This window comes from Piliocolobus tephrosceles, chromosome 1 (genome assembly GCF_002776525.5).
Source record: "Piliocolobus tephrosceles isolate RC106 chromosome 1, ASM277652v3, whole genome shotgun sequence".
Classification (NCBI taxonomy): Eukaryota; Metazoa; Chordata; class Mammalia; order Primates; family Cercopithecidae; genus Piliocolobus; species Piliocolobus tephrosceles.
Window position 1 is genome coordinate 181142438 of NC_045434.1, and position 14546 is coordinate 181156983.

The window sequence follows — 14546 nt, forward strand, 5'->3', positions numbered from 1 at the left end:
TGTGCTGTGCCCTGGGATATTAAGTGGAATAAAAGCAAAGTACTATATTCAAGGAAACTACAGTCTAACTTGAAATACTACAATGGGATACATTTCACACAGAGATTTTTACCAAGTGACAGTGGAGAGGAGGGAGAAATGAGTTCTTCCTGAGAAGTATCAGAGAAGTTCTGAGCTGGATCTAAAAAAGAAGCAGGAGGCCGGGTATGGTGGCTCATGCCTGTAATCCCAGCACTTTGGGAGGCCAAGGAGGGTGGATCACGAGGTCAGGAGACTGAGACCATCCTGGCTAACATGGTGAAACCCCGTCTCTACTAAAAATACAAAAAATTAGCCAGGCATGGTGGCAGGCACCTGCAGTCCCAGCTACTCGGAAGGCTGAGGCAGGAGAATGGCGTGAACCCAGGAAGTGGAGCTTGCAGTGAGCTGAGATCGCGCCACTGCACTCCAGCCTGGAAGACAGAGCGAGACTCCATCTCAAGAAAAAAAAAAGCAGCAGGAATCCAAAGGACAATATGCATACTATTTATTTATTTATTTTTAGCAGATGTGGGAATATCACTCTCATGCCAAGACTTATCTAAGGCTACAAGTGTGAATAAGGTTCCTGATCTCAAGAAGCTTTCAGCCTAGAAAAGAGGTTTAGAAATATACCCCAATAATGGCAACATATATTGTGCCATGGACAGAGTTACAGAACAAACTGCTAGGGGAGTTCATAGAGAAAATGTTTAAGAGAACATTTCTCACTGGATGTAGTAGGCAGAATTCTAAGGTAGCCTCCTAGATTAACCTTCATGTACACCTTCTGCATAGTCCCTGGGACAGTGGCTATGATGAATTTTACTCCTGTGATTAGGGTATGTGATGTGGCACAGGTGACCTTAAAGTAGGACGATTAGCTAGGTGGGTCTGACCTAATTACAAGTCTTAAAAGCTCACTGTGTTCTCTGACTGGTTGAAGAAGGGAAATCAGAGATATTTAATGAATGAGAGGATTGACATGAGGTTCTCTGTTGATGAGACAAAAGGGACCATGTGGCAAGGATCTGAGAGTGGTCTCCAACAGAGATCTGGCAAAACAATGTAGCTGTGGGATCCTAGTCCTACGGGGACATGAATTCTGCCAACAGCCTGAAGGAGCCTGGGGCAGATCTTTCCCTCGCAGAGCCTCTAGACATCTTGATTTCAACCTATGACACCACGAGCAGAAAACCCAGCCACACCATGCCAGTTTTCTGACCTACACAACCTACACAACTGTGAGTAAATCAATGGGTGTTGCTTTAAGCTGCAAAATTTGGGCTAATTTGTTATGCAGGAATAGAAAACTGGTATGAGCACTTACAACACTGTGCTCTCATTAGCTATTGACATACTAATTTCCCCAACTATGGGCTCCTTAGATTTAGGCTCTAATTATCCTTGTAACCTCAGGGCTCTTCATGAGACAGGTACTCCCCAAAACGCCATGGAATGAAAGTTTAAATTAGACACAGGGATGCAGATCAGAACCTGGATAGATTCTGACCATTTCCATTTCTCAAGAATAGGCAGACGGATACTGAGACCAACACCAGGATAAAAGGAGGCAGCCCCCTTCAGTCCAGTGCTCTAAGACCTATTCCAGAGGCAAGGCAAGTAACCCAGGCTCAGCTGTCCCGTCTGCTGCTCCAGCCTTGCTGAGGTGGACTTCCCTCCAAGGAGTATTGTTCATAGAAGGATCATTAACAAGACATTCCTGTGTGACCTGAAGATTGCCACGTTCTAAATGATGCCACACCCACTCCACATCCAGCTTAGCAGAGGTTTCGGGATTTACATCGCACTGTATTTTCAAGCAGCCAAAATAGAAGTCAAGATTTCGTTTTCCTAAGCTGCTAAAAGGATGTGGTGGTTAAATCAACAGTGTGCCAGGCGCAGTGGTTCACGACTGTAGTCCCAGCGCTTTGGGAGGCTGAGGCGGGAGGATCACTTGAGCCCAGTAATTTGAGGTTACAGTGAGCTACGATGGCGCCACTGCACTCCGACCTGGGGGACAAAGTGAGGCTCCACCTCTAACAACAAAAATAGAATTGTGTAGCCAACATTGTTAGTGGGCCTGAAAGAATAAGCCTGTGCACTCAGTGCGTACTTGTTTAAGGGATGACCGCAGGGACGACTGAGGACGCTGACACTCACTAGGGCATCCAAGCGCTAACTCGTCTCTCACCTACCCTCCCGGTGCAGTGCTATCCTGTTGGAGAAGAGGCCCCTGGGTGGCGGTGCGAAGTAGCTCGCCCAAGGTCACCACACGGCCAGCCACTAGCCGGACGGGGGTCGCCAGAGGTGAGGGCCACGTCAGTCGGTCTTGGGGGTCCGACCGGCGGCTCCTCCACCAGCCTCACGCGGCCTCGGAGTGGGCTACTGGCAGCCTCGGGATTCGAACCCGAGGCCTCGTCCTCGCGCCTTCTCAGGCCTCAGTTTACCCATCTACAAGACGCGTACCCGAGAGCTGGCCCGGGCGCCAGCTGGGTCCCCGGACCGGGGTCTGCAGGCCGGCGGGGTAGGGCCGGGCCAGGTCCCTGCGCGCCCTCCTTCCTCCAGCGCGCCGCCCCGCCCCCCGCGCGAGCCCAACGGCCGAGGCGCGCGCCACCTCGCGGCGGGAGGCGCGGGGGAGGGGCCGGGGAGCCCCCGCCCCGCCCCCGCCCCGCCCCCTGCCTCAGCAGCCGTCGCCGGCTCGGTGGAGCCCCCCGCCGCCTGCCCGCAGCGCCGCCCGCCCGCCCCCTTCCCGCGTCCCCGCTCCCTCCCTGCGTAGCGGAAACATGGCGGCGGGAAGGGAGTGAGCCGCCCCGCGCCCCCGCCGCGCCTGCAGGTAAGCGTCTCGCGGCCGTCTCCGCCCGCCTAAGAGCTTGCGCCCTGAGGGGCCGCCTGGGGCCAGAGGGCGGTGGCCGGACCTGCGCGGCCGCTGCGCCCGCCCCGCCGGGCCGGGTCCGCCTGTCCGTCTGTCTGGCTGGCCTGCCAGTCTGTGGTCTGCGCGGGGCCGGGCCCTCTCTCGGCCGTGTCAGCCGGGCCCCGAGCCCGGAGGCCGGTTCTGCATCTGCGGTCGAGCGGGCGGGGCCCACGGTCCGGTCGCGGCCCTGACGCGGCTGGGACGGCCCAGGGGCCCCGGCACGGGAAACCCAAGGCCGGGGGCCCTTTAGAGGGTCGGCGTCGGGGTGGTCAGTGTGGGTTGCCGTGTCCTGGCCGGCGGGTCCGGGTGGGCCCGGGCCGGCTGGCTGGGGGCTGAGGGCCGGGAGGCGGCGCGACCCCGTCTGCGGGGGTCAGTCGGACACCTCCGGCGCCAGAGGTGGGAATGCCTGTGCTTCTGGCCGGCCGGGTTGCGTTCAGGGCAGGCAGGGACAGAGGTCGCCGGGGCGGGGTGGCCCCCACCAAGAGCAGGGGCGCCTAGTGACTGGAGCTGTCAGCAGCGTCCTGGGGCCTGGGCCCGGGCCGGCCGACTCAGGTGTGCCGCCTGCCCCGGTGCCCCGCCGGAAACGGGCAGGGAGAGCGGCCCCGCACCGAAGTGAGCCAGCGGCCCAGGGGTCCAGACACGTGGGCATAGCTGTGGGCCAGCCCCGAGAGCATCGAAAGAGGTTTCCAGCCGATGGGTGAACTCCGGAGTATCTCCTGACTGGAAGGGAATTTAAAAGTCATTTAGGGACTCTTTCTCCCATCCCCTGCCAAAGGATTTTTGAAAATCCCCAAATCCCCCCGATAATTTGACTAGCCCGTTTGGAACCTCTTCCAGTGTTCCGAAGCGAATGTCTTTAAAGGAAACCCATTCTGTTCCTGGACAGATATGCTTATAAGTTGAAAGAAAGAGCTGGCGCCCATCCTTCCTAGTTCTTTTCCCTTATGGGCAGCTGTTAAGATAAATGAAGATAGTAACCATGTCCCCTGAGTCTTCACTTCCACTTCCTTCCGTTGTTTCTCATCTGCTGTGGTTCTCTAAACTGTCCTCTGGATGAGCTTTAGTTTCCCCATATCACCTTAAAGGAGAGTTTCTTAAAAGTGAGCATGGAGGCAAAACCTAGTAAGTTTCTCTAAGAAACAGCCCCAAGGATTGACCTGCTTAAATCAAAAGTACTCTAGATTCCCGTCCTCATTTCTGTACTGTATTTTGAACTTAAAAAAAAAAAATAGAAAACATTTAGTAGTGTTTGTTCAAACAAACTAAAAGACATTTTGTGGAAATTTGGGGGTTTCCTTCCTTTTAAAAAATGTCTATAAACACTTTATCGAATGTGCTGATTAATGTGCATCAGAATGTTTTATTAAAGTGTAATGTGCCATGCAAATAGAAGAGCTCTTTTTTTTTTTTTTTTTAAACTCTGAGAAGGATTGAGACCCAGTTTAGTGCCAAACTGCAATTTTAATATTTGGTTGCAGAGGGAAATGCTTTATTACATTGAACTCTTTGCTCTATTTCTAACTGCCAGCAGAAGGCCCAAAGTTACCATGAAAAAGAACACTTTTTGTTGCTTACTTACCAACCTCCTAAACTCTTGCCTAAGCAACTCTGCAGGTTAGTAATGTTTTAAGCCCAGTAGAGATGAGATGGCCTTGTAGATAAAATGCCAAGCTCTTACATCTGGGATCCTGTTAAAGTACTAAGCAAAGTTTCACTGTTTTTACAACTTAGACAAGCACATACCAGCAGTCAAAATTGGTTATTTTTGTTCTTATGCCTTCATTTTTTAGATTGGTCAGTAGTTTTGAACTTTGTAGCACATATGTCAAGTTTTGATTTTTGTGCAAATGCTGTTCCCTTTTATGTAAGTTGGGTAAACATTTGCATAGCACCATTCTCAATGGAACTGTACAGATCTAGAGGAAAGGCCCCGATTCCTTCCTTGGAAAGGACTTGGAGTGAAAGGTAGAGGATACTTAACTGTGAGAAAGAATTGATGTGAATATCCCACTGAAAATTAAAACTTAGGGCTGGATGCAGGGGTTCGTGCCTGTAATTCCAGCACTTTGGAAAGATGAGGCAGGTGACTGAGGCCAGGAGTTCTGGACCAGCCTGGGCAACATAGCAAGACCCTGTCTCTACAAAAAGTAAAAATGAAAATATAGCTGGGCATGGTGGTGCATGCCTGTAGTCTCAGCTACTCAGGAGGCTGAGGCAGGAGGACTGCTTGAGTCAAGGAGTTTGAGGCTTCAGTGAGCTATGATCACACCATAGCAAGTGACCAAATGAGACCCCATCTTTTAAAAAAGAAAAGAAAATTTAAACTTGGTATGTTCTAATCTTCACTGTGCACTTATGTACCTACTATGGGTGAAACACTGTGCTATGTACTGTGCTCAGCTGGGTTTACAAAGATTTCCAATCTCGTGGAGCTGGTAAATGGATTATCTCAGAATAAAAGGTGAGAACTACACATAGGTGAGATATGGGAGTAAAGGTTGGGAGTAAAGGTTGCCCAAAGGTGAGGGCACTTAGACTAGCCTAGGAGTTAAAGGAAGGCTTTGGTAAGAGGTGATATCTGAACCAAATCTTAAATGATAGGTAGGAGTAAGCTAGGCAAACATGAGCAGAAAGTGTCCTTCAAACAGAGAAAACAGCTTGAGCAAAGGCATCAATGTGAGAAAAGGAATGGCTTGTGTAGAGAACTACAAACAGTTTGGGACTGCTAGGAATATAACAATAGAGATATAAGTGGTAAGTTGTAAGGCTGGAAATACAGGCAGAGGCCATGTCATGGTGGACCTTGTATGCATAAGTATCCTGAAATGAAATCAGTAGGTACTGTGTTTTTTTTTTTTTTTTTTAATTTTTATTTAATTACAGAAAGGTGTCTATCAGACATGGTTGAAGTAACATTTTAAAAATGTGGTCGTAGGGCTGAAGAGAAAGAAATGAATCTGAGACAATGTATAAGGCTTTAATGATTGATTGATTGTGCAGGTGAGAGGGTGAGGAGTCCCGTATGATGCTCAGGTTTTTGCCTTGGATGATTAATGATATGTTGGTAATTTTAACTGAGACAGGAAACAATTAATGATGAGTTCAATTCTGGACTTGAAGATTTTGCAATTTCTTGAGTTAGATCAACAAGCAAATATAGTGGAAGTAAGCTGAGAAAAAAAAAGGTGTGGTCAGAAAGTGGAATATCGGAGTTAAGTTGTCTGATATGGGATTGTTCTAGGTGACAGCGAGGTCTATGGGTAGCTAAAATACAGCAGAGGTGAAGGTCAGTAAAGCTGAGTATGACAAGGAATTGCGAGGCTAGTGTATTGAATGAGTCATCTGTGCGGAGAGTGAAGTGATTGAGGATGATGGGATGTGGGGAAGAGAGAAAGATGTGACCCGGGTGCAGTAAAGATAGGGGATTAATCAGGAGGGTGGTAGATGACAGATGAGGAGTTGGGGTAGAGAGTGATATAGCCAGATGGTGCAAACCTTGAAGGAGGAGGGGTTTTTAAACACAAGAGTGAGAAGGTAATAGGTTTCTTTACTTTTCCTTCCTGGAAGCAGAGTTCTGATCTCTTTATCTTTATTTAGGACTCATATTAACCATTCTGTTTGCTCCGAAGAGTCTGTTCTTAGTCTTGGAAAGTGGGAGGGCACATACCTCATATTGAATCCTTTCTGCTAATACTTAATGACAAAGGGCAGTGGAGGTTTTCTCCTCTGATGATCATTAGTGGGTGGGTAGGGATCAATCAGATAAAGCAGTGAGGAGATATACCCATGGTTTTCTAGACAGAATATAGTGGAAAGAGCCTAGGCTTTGGAGTTAGGAACACCAAAATTCAGATCTAGACTCTGTCATTTACTAACTTTATGACTGTAAACAAATTATTTAGCCTCTGTGAGCTCAGTGTCCTTATCTGTAAAAAAAATTGTACTTCATAGGATATCACAAATATTACATGAAAAAATATATACATACATACCATACACATAAAATCACAAGAAAAGCAATTAGTGATTCATAGATACAAAGTAAATGTTAGTTCCTTTCTTCCTTCCTTTAAGGGGCTTATGCTCTGCTAGCTGAAATAAACCTTTTACATGCTTACCTAAATTATAAAATAGAACATAGTGAGTACTCTTAAGAGAGGCAGTAGCAAAGTGATAAAGCAATTCAGCAGAGGGAGCTGTCATTTCTAAACATTTGGAAACAAGGTTGGGCTTCATTTTCAAAATGAATTTTACTTGGGCCATGAACAAATTTCAATAGAGTAAATAATTTAGGTAGAGGTATAAAATAGGGAAAGCATAGGATATGGTATCATTGTTAAAAATTAACAGCTACCACAGGTTTGAGTATTGTATTTGTGTAAGTTAATAGTAGGAAATATGGCTAGAGAGATGGGCTGGGGCCTTGGTATTAAAGATCCGAAACTGTGATGCAGTTTGGAGTTGATTCCGGATACATTAGGGAGCCACACATTGGATGTCCTCTTTTCCTACCTCAGTTTACTATCTGTAAAATATATAGGCATCAATTCAGGAACTTCAAATTTTTGTTTGCAATAAGCCAAATAAGAAATTCCACGCTTGAAAATAAGTTCCTGTGTAGATCAATTTTAGGTTAAAAAAATCTAAGATTTGTTTTGTAGTTGTAGGTTAATCTTTGCAATAATCTTATTTGATTGATAGGCTTAGTGAGGTTAAGAAACATACAAGATCTCACTGGTAGAAAGTGACCAAAGAAGCTCTAATTTCAAATTCTGTCTTTTTCATTCCACCATACTGATTAAGATTTGAAAGGAAACCTGAGTTCCTCAGGGTCACTAAAAATTAACTGCAGAACCCTGGCAGATCACTTTTACTTTGTCGTTTATAAAATGAAGGAAGATGTAGCTGTAAGGTTTAACTAAGATAAAGTACAAAGTACTTTACATAATGTTGGTCACATATCAGGCACTCAAATATTGGGTCTTTCTCTCCCCATCTGTGAATGAGGGAATTTAACCACAGCATTGCAAGGCCTTAGTGTTAATTCTCTAGCCACCAGTAAACTGCTAGAACTAATTACATTTGGCCCTCTGTATCCATGGGTTCTGTATCTGTGTATTCAACTAACTATGGATTGAAAATATGGAAAAAAAAGGGATGGTTGCATCTGTACTGAACATGTACAGACTTTTTTCTTGTCATTATTCCCTAAACAATAGTATAACAACTATTTACATAGCACTTGTATTGTGTTAGATTTTATAAATAATCTAGAGATGTTAAAATGTATAGGAGGATGTGTGTAGATCATATGCAAATATGATTTTATGTAGGAACCTGATCATCCCTGGAAATTGGTATCCAAAGGACTGGGGGGCCCTGAAACCTTTTGATAACCTTATGGCCAGATAAACCCAGCAAGACTTATCACCTGTTATCTTTATCCCAGAATCAAACAGTCTGTCTTCCGTAATGTTATTCTTGTTCTGACCTGGCTTCCTTTTACTCTCTTACAGCCCTGCTTTTTTGCTCCTTCCACTTGTTCTCTCAAACTCCTGTTTCCCTGTTTCCTACATTGTTAACCATTTTATTGGATGTCTTTTTGTGTGTCCTGGCCTTAAGTGGAAGCCAGGCTCTCTCCTGGGTCATGGAGAACATACTACTTCCTCTGTAGCCCTTTTAAATGAATGCGACTCATTCTCCTGCACCCCTCCCATCCCAAAGAAGAGAGGTAAGGATAACTGTATTTTTTTACCCACTGCTATATCTGGACCATTACTTCTCCATCTTCTTAAAACCCCTGTGCTCTTTGGCTATATACACCCTTGGTTTCTGATATATTCTTATACAATATCTGTTAAGATGAAAATGCACATAAACTGCAATCTGGCAGTTCCACTCCTCGGTATATACCCTTTGGAAACTCTCCAATGTATGCATAAAGGGATGTTCAAAAATATTCATGCAAAATTGCTACAGGCAAAAATTTGAACTAATCTAAATGCCTGTCAATAAAATAATGAAAATATTGTGGTATATTTACTTAATAGAATTCCATACAATAGTGAAATGAGTAAACTAGATCTATATAGAAACATGAGCAAATCTCACAAATAAGGGGTTGAATGAAAAAGGCGAGTTGCAGAACACATTTATATAAAGCTTAACATGCATGTATTATTTAGGGAGGCATACTTATGTAATAAAGAACTACATGGTAATTATAAATACCAAATTAAGGATAATAGGTGTCTCCAAAGGGTAAGTTGGGGAGAAAAGACCAGGAATAATGCAAAGAAGGGCACACAGGGAGCTTAAATTGAATTAGTAAATATTTTTCAACTGAGTTGTGGATATATGGGTATCTATTAATTATTCTTTATGCCTTTTTATATATCTGAACTTTTCATTATATGTGTTTTTTGTTTGTTTTTTGGGACGGAGTCTCACTCTTGTCTCCCAGGCTGGAGTGCAGTGGCGCGATCTCGGCTCACTGCAACCTCCACCTCCTGGATTCAAGCAATTCTCCTGCCCCAGCCTCCTGAGAAGCTGGGATTACAGGCATGTGCCACCACACCTGGCTAATTTTTGTATTTTTAGTAGAGACGAGGTTTCACCATGTTGGTCAGGCTGGTTTCAAACTTCTGACCATGTGATCTGCCTTGGCCTCCCAAATATATGTATATTTTTAAAGAATAGATAGCATTCCACTCTTGTTATGAGCATAATACAGGGAGGGAGGGGATAGCAGAAGTATAAAGAAATACTAATATTAGGGTGAATCATAAAATTTTTTACTCACCACTAATATTAGAGTGAATCATAAAATTTCTGTTTTTGTAAGTCTAAAGTGATTTTATATAGGCAGATTCAAGTGGCCTATTCAGTCTAATGTAACTTATGTTCTGGTTGAAATATATTCAGCACTTTGGGAAGCCAGGGTGGTCAAATCTCTTGAGCCCAGGAGATTGAGACCAGCCTGGGCAACTTGGTGAAATCCTGTATCTGCAAAAAATATGAAAATAATCTTGGCATGGTGGAAACATATTCAAAGTACTATGGGAACACTAGGGCAGGAGCAACTGATGGCCAAGGCAGAAGGAGGGAAGTGACATTTGGAAAGGTTCCAGAGAGAGAGAATGACATTTGAACTGAATGTTTTTATTTTTTAAGTTTTTGTAAGAGACAGAGTTTTGCCGGGTGCGATGGCTCACCCCTGTAGTCCCAGCACTTTGGGAGACTGAGGCGGACAGATCAGGAGATCGAGACCATACTGGTTAACACGGTGAAACCCCGTCTCTACTAAAAATACAAAAAATTAGCCAGGCGTGGTGGCAGGCGCTTGTAGTCCCAGCTACTCAGGAGGCTGAGGCAGGAGAATGGTGTGAACCCGGAAGGCGGAGCTTGCAGTGAGCGGAGATCGCGCCACTGCCCTCCAGCCTGGGCGACAGAGTGAGACTGCATCTCAAAAAAAAAAAAAAAAGAAACTTTGCTCCGTTGCCCAGGCTGGAGTGCAGTATTGTGATCATAGTTCAAGTAATCCTCCTGCCTCAACCTTCCAAGTAGCTAGGATTGCAGGTGTGTGTGTGCTCATGCCCAGATAAGTTTTTAAAACTTTTCAAAATTGGGAATGATTGTATGTGGAATTATTTAAAAGAGCAGAAAGAAAAAAAAAATAGGGGTCTTGCTATGTTGTCAGGCTGTTCTCAAACTCCTAGCCCGAAGTAATCCTCCCACCTCGGCCTTCCAAAGTGCTGGAAATTACAGGCATAAGCCACCATGCCTGGCCTTACTGAATCTTAAAGATTGAGAAGGAATTCACCAGATAGAGGGTGAGGAGATGAAAGAAACCCTTCCAGATAGATAGGAAGAGGTAAAGACCCCTTTTTAGTGGGTGGAATCTGCCAGGTGGAATATAACACTAGAGGAAGAGACTAAGGAACAATAATAACAAGACATACCTTTATAGTACTTACTAAACAAGCACCAAGTTAAGTAACCTGTGAAAGATCACAGGGATAGCAAGTGGTAGAGCCAGGATTTGAACTCTGGCAGTCTGAGTCTGCAGTCTGTGCTGTTGTACAGTAAGCTATATTCTGAATCACTATACCATAAGCATAATCAGGAGAAAGTGATGTTTTGGATGCCAAGAGAACAACAGTAAGTTTCAAAAAGATAGGAATAGTCAGCAGTGTGAAAGGCCCTAAAGACATGAAATGGGAATCCTAAAAAGAGAAGATGATTGGATATTAAAAAAAAATAGTTTTGCTCTAAGTTACAGTAAGGTATACCAGGATGATAGAGATACGGATATCTCGGAATAATAGCGATTCAGTCTGTCAGTTTTGTGGGCCAGTGATTATAATTTCGTTTAATTATGAAGAAGATATAATCAGGGACTGTTAAAAATAGATCTCCATATTTAAGTACTTGATATATTAACATGATAGAAAGACTTTTGATCTTCTGCTATCTATAGTCATCGTTACTCTTAGGTAACTATGATTGATAGGGACAATTTTGTTTATTCTTCTATACTTTCTGGTTTTGATAAAGAAAAAACTTAGCCTGCTAGTTTACTGGATTTTTCAGAATGGGATGATATTCTAAAGAACAGTAGTGGTTCAGTCCCAAATATTTCATAGACAAGAAGGTGAAAGAGACCTTATAAGCTGCATGGTATGTGGAAAGAGTTAATATGGCTTGGTGATTAAGAGTCCTGATTCAAGTCCCAGTTTGCCACTCACTGACTCTGTGATTTGGGCAAGGAGTTGCAGTGAATGATTTCTAAGATCTCTTCTAACTGTCAAGTTCTGTAACTGTTAAGTCATTTATTCAGTAAAGAAACTGAGGCCTAAAGAAGGCAATTGTTTGTCCAGGGCCAAAAACCGGAATCTGGTTCTCTTGACTCTTGGTCCTGGATATCTGATGGAAAAATCATCAAACATTTGAGGAGCTGCCACGTATTAGACATGTACTAGGTGCTTGAAAAAACAAAAGGCATGTGAAATTGTTTCAGAATTCATTTATCCAATTTGTGAAAGTAACAATCAGCATCTTCTGTGTTTGTTTGTTTATACATATGTTACCTTATTCCAAAATGTATTTAAAGCAGACCTACTCTATATAATGTACTCTACTAAGAAAGGAAATAACCTTTTTTTAGTATCTGTCAGATATGTTGAAACATATAAACATGTTTTTACCCACCTGCATGTAGGTATTATCACCTCTATTTTATACATAAAGAAATTGAGACTTAGAGATAGCTGGCCAAGATTATGCAGTTTATAAGTAATAGGACTTGGTTTCAAGCCCAGACCAGCCTGACTTCAACCACAGTCTTCTTTTCATTTCACCATGTATGTGGCCCACAGCAGTGTTCTATAATTCTGAGACTTTATCAGTACAGGAGGCAAGGTTTACTTGCAGGAATTGACACATATATTTTTAGTCTGAATATATCTTCTATCTCACCAAACAATATAGGCAAACAAAAGATCCCTGGATAGAGGAATGAAATGGTTTAGCAAATCAGAGTCATAATTATTTTTTAATTCGAGCATATATATGACTGGATTCCTTGTGAGGATCAGTGCTCATATTTTAATAAATTGTAACATTTCTGTACCCCTTCAACCTTTGGTTTGCATCCACTTTCTACTTTTCAACCTTTACCAGCTACATACTAAGGATAAAAAGGTGCACTTTGGGAGGCTGAGGCGGGCGGATCACAAGGTCAGGAGATGGAGACCATCCTGGCTAACACAGTGAAACCCCGTCTCTATAAAAAAAAAAAAAAAAAAAAAAAAAAGAAATTAGCCAGACGTGGTGGCGGGCGCCTGTAGTCCCAGCTACTCAGGAGGCTGAGGCAGGAGAATGGTGTGAACCTGGGAGGCAGAGCCGAGATCGCACCACTGCACTCCAGCCTGGGCGACACAGTAAGACTCCGTCTCAAAAACAAACAAACAAAAAAGATATGGTTTCTTCCCTCAGTGGGTTTTACTATTTAGGTGACAGGTGTAATAACTTTACCTAAGCTCTCTTCCTCCCCAAAAGCCATAACCTGAGTCTAATCATGAGAAAACATCAGATAATCCCAACTGAGGTACGTTTTATAAAATTTCTTTCTTTTTTTTTTTTTTTAGAGACTGAGTCTCACACTGTCACCCCGGCTGGTGTGCAGTGTGTGTGACCTCAGCTCGCTGTAACTTCCACCTCCCAGTTCAAGCGATTCTCCTGCCTCAGCCTCCCGAGTAGCTAGGATTACAGGTGCCCACCACCATGCCCGGCTAATTTTTTGTATTTTTAGTGGAGACCGGGTTTCACTATATTGACCGGGCTGTTCTCGAGCTCCTGACCTCGTGATCCACCTGCCTCTGCCTCCCAAAGTGCTGGGATTATGGGCGTGAGCCACCGTGCCCGGCCTATAAAATTTCTAATACTCCACAAAACTGTTAAAGTCATCAATCAAACAAGGAAAGTCTGAGAAAGGGTCAGCCAAGAAGAGGCTAAGAAGACATAGTGACTAAACATAATGTAGCATAGTATACTGGATGGGGGTCCTGTCACAGAAAGGTAATCTTAAGTAATCATTAAGGAAGTCTGAATAAAGTGTGGACTTTAGTTAATAAGGTATCAATATTGGTTCATTAATTGTAACAAATATACCATACTAATGTAAAATGTTAGTAATAGGGGAAATAATACAGGGTTTGGGAACTATCTGCAGTTTTTCTCTAAATCTAAAACTGTTCTAATAGAAAACGTTTATTTTTTAAAAGTTATAATAAAATTAGAATAAGTTTAGATGTTATTTCTTTGAGATTTAATTAAAACCCATTTCTTCATAAAATGATGTGCATAATTTAGTTGACTCATTTGATGTGACTGACAAACTGCAGTCTGTTGATAGATGCATTTGCCAGAATGTATACTAGGTGGATGTCATAGGAACTTTTTCTGCCTCAGTCTCTTATGTATATAGTGTCAAAAACATGCCAAGTCCTAGTAATAGTGAATCGCGGTACAAAATAGACCACAGTTTGATCAGCTGTCTCATAGCACTTTATAAAGGTGGCCAACCTCTCAACATGGTATATAGAATTCTGTACTGTTCTGTTCTCAACTTTGATCCAGTCAATTCTGTGTTTTAGGGACTATCATTTGTGCCACTCCCACAAACCAATTTCTAATCATATGAGGTTCTTTAATTTGCAAGCAATAATAATCTACTCTGGTTAACTTTGTCTGTAGCAGAATCCTAAACCTTGTTGAATATCAGAATCACCTGGAGATATTTTTAAAATTAAAAGTATCATGTGCCTATACACCATGGAATACTATACAGCCATAAAAAGGATGAGTTTGTGTCCTTTGTAGGGACATGGATGCATCTGGAAACCATCATTCTCAGCAAACTATCACAAGAACAAAAAACCAAACACTGCATGTTCTCACTCATAGGTGGGAATTGAACAATGAGATCACTTGGACACAGGAAGGGGAACATCACACACACCAGGGCCTACTGTGGGGAGGGCGGAGAGGGGAGGGATAGCATTAGGAGATATACCTAATGTAAATGACGAGTTAATGGGTACAGCACACCAAC

At 43.4% G+C, this 14546-nt stretch overlaps 1 protein-coding gene across 22 annotated transcripts in view; it reads left to right on the plus strand.

The window, feature by feature from the left end:
• The first annotated feature begins 2604 nt into the window (after positions 1-2604).
• Positions 2605-14546, plus strand: part of SCMH1 (Scm polycomb group protein homolog 1) — a 232510-nt gene continuing 220568 nt past the window's right edge. For 17 of the 22 annotated variants that reach the window (XR_002733497.1, XM_026455720.1, XM_023221289.1 and 14 more), the window contains exon 1: positions 2703-2854. The gene's annotated coding sequence lies outside the window, so the exon portion shown is untranslated. Of the gene's footprint in view, positions 2855-14546 lie in introns of all 22 variants that reach the window. The other 5 variants (XM_023221305.2, XM_023221302.2, XM_023221301.2 and 2 more) reach the window with 1 other exon arrangement.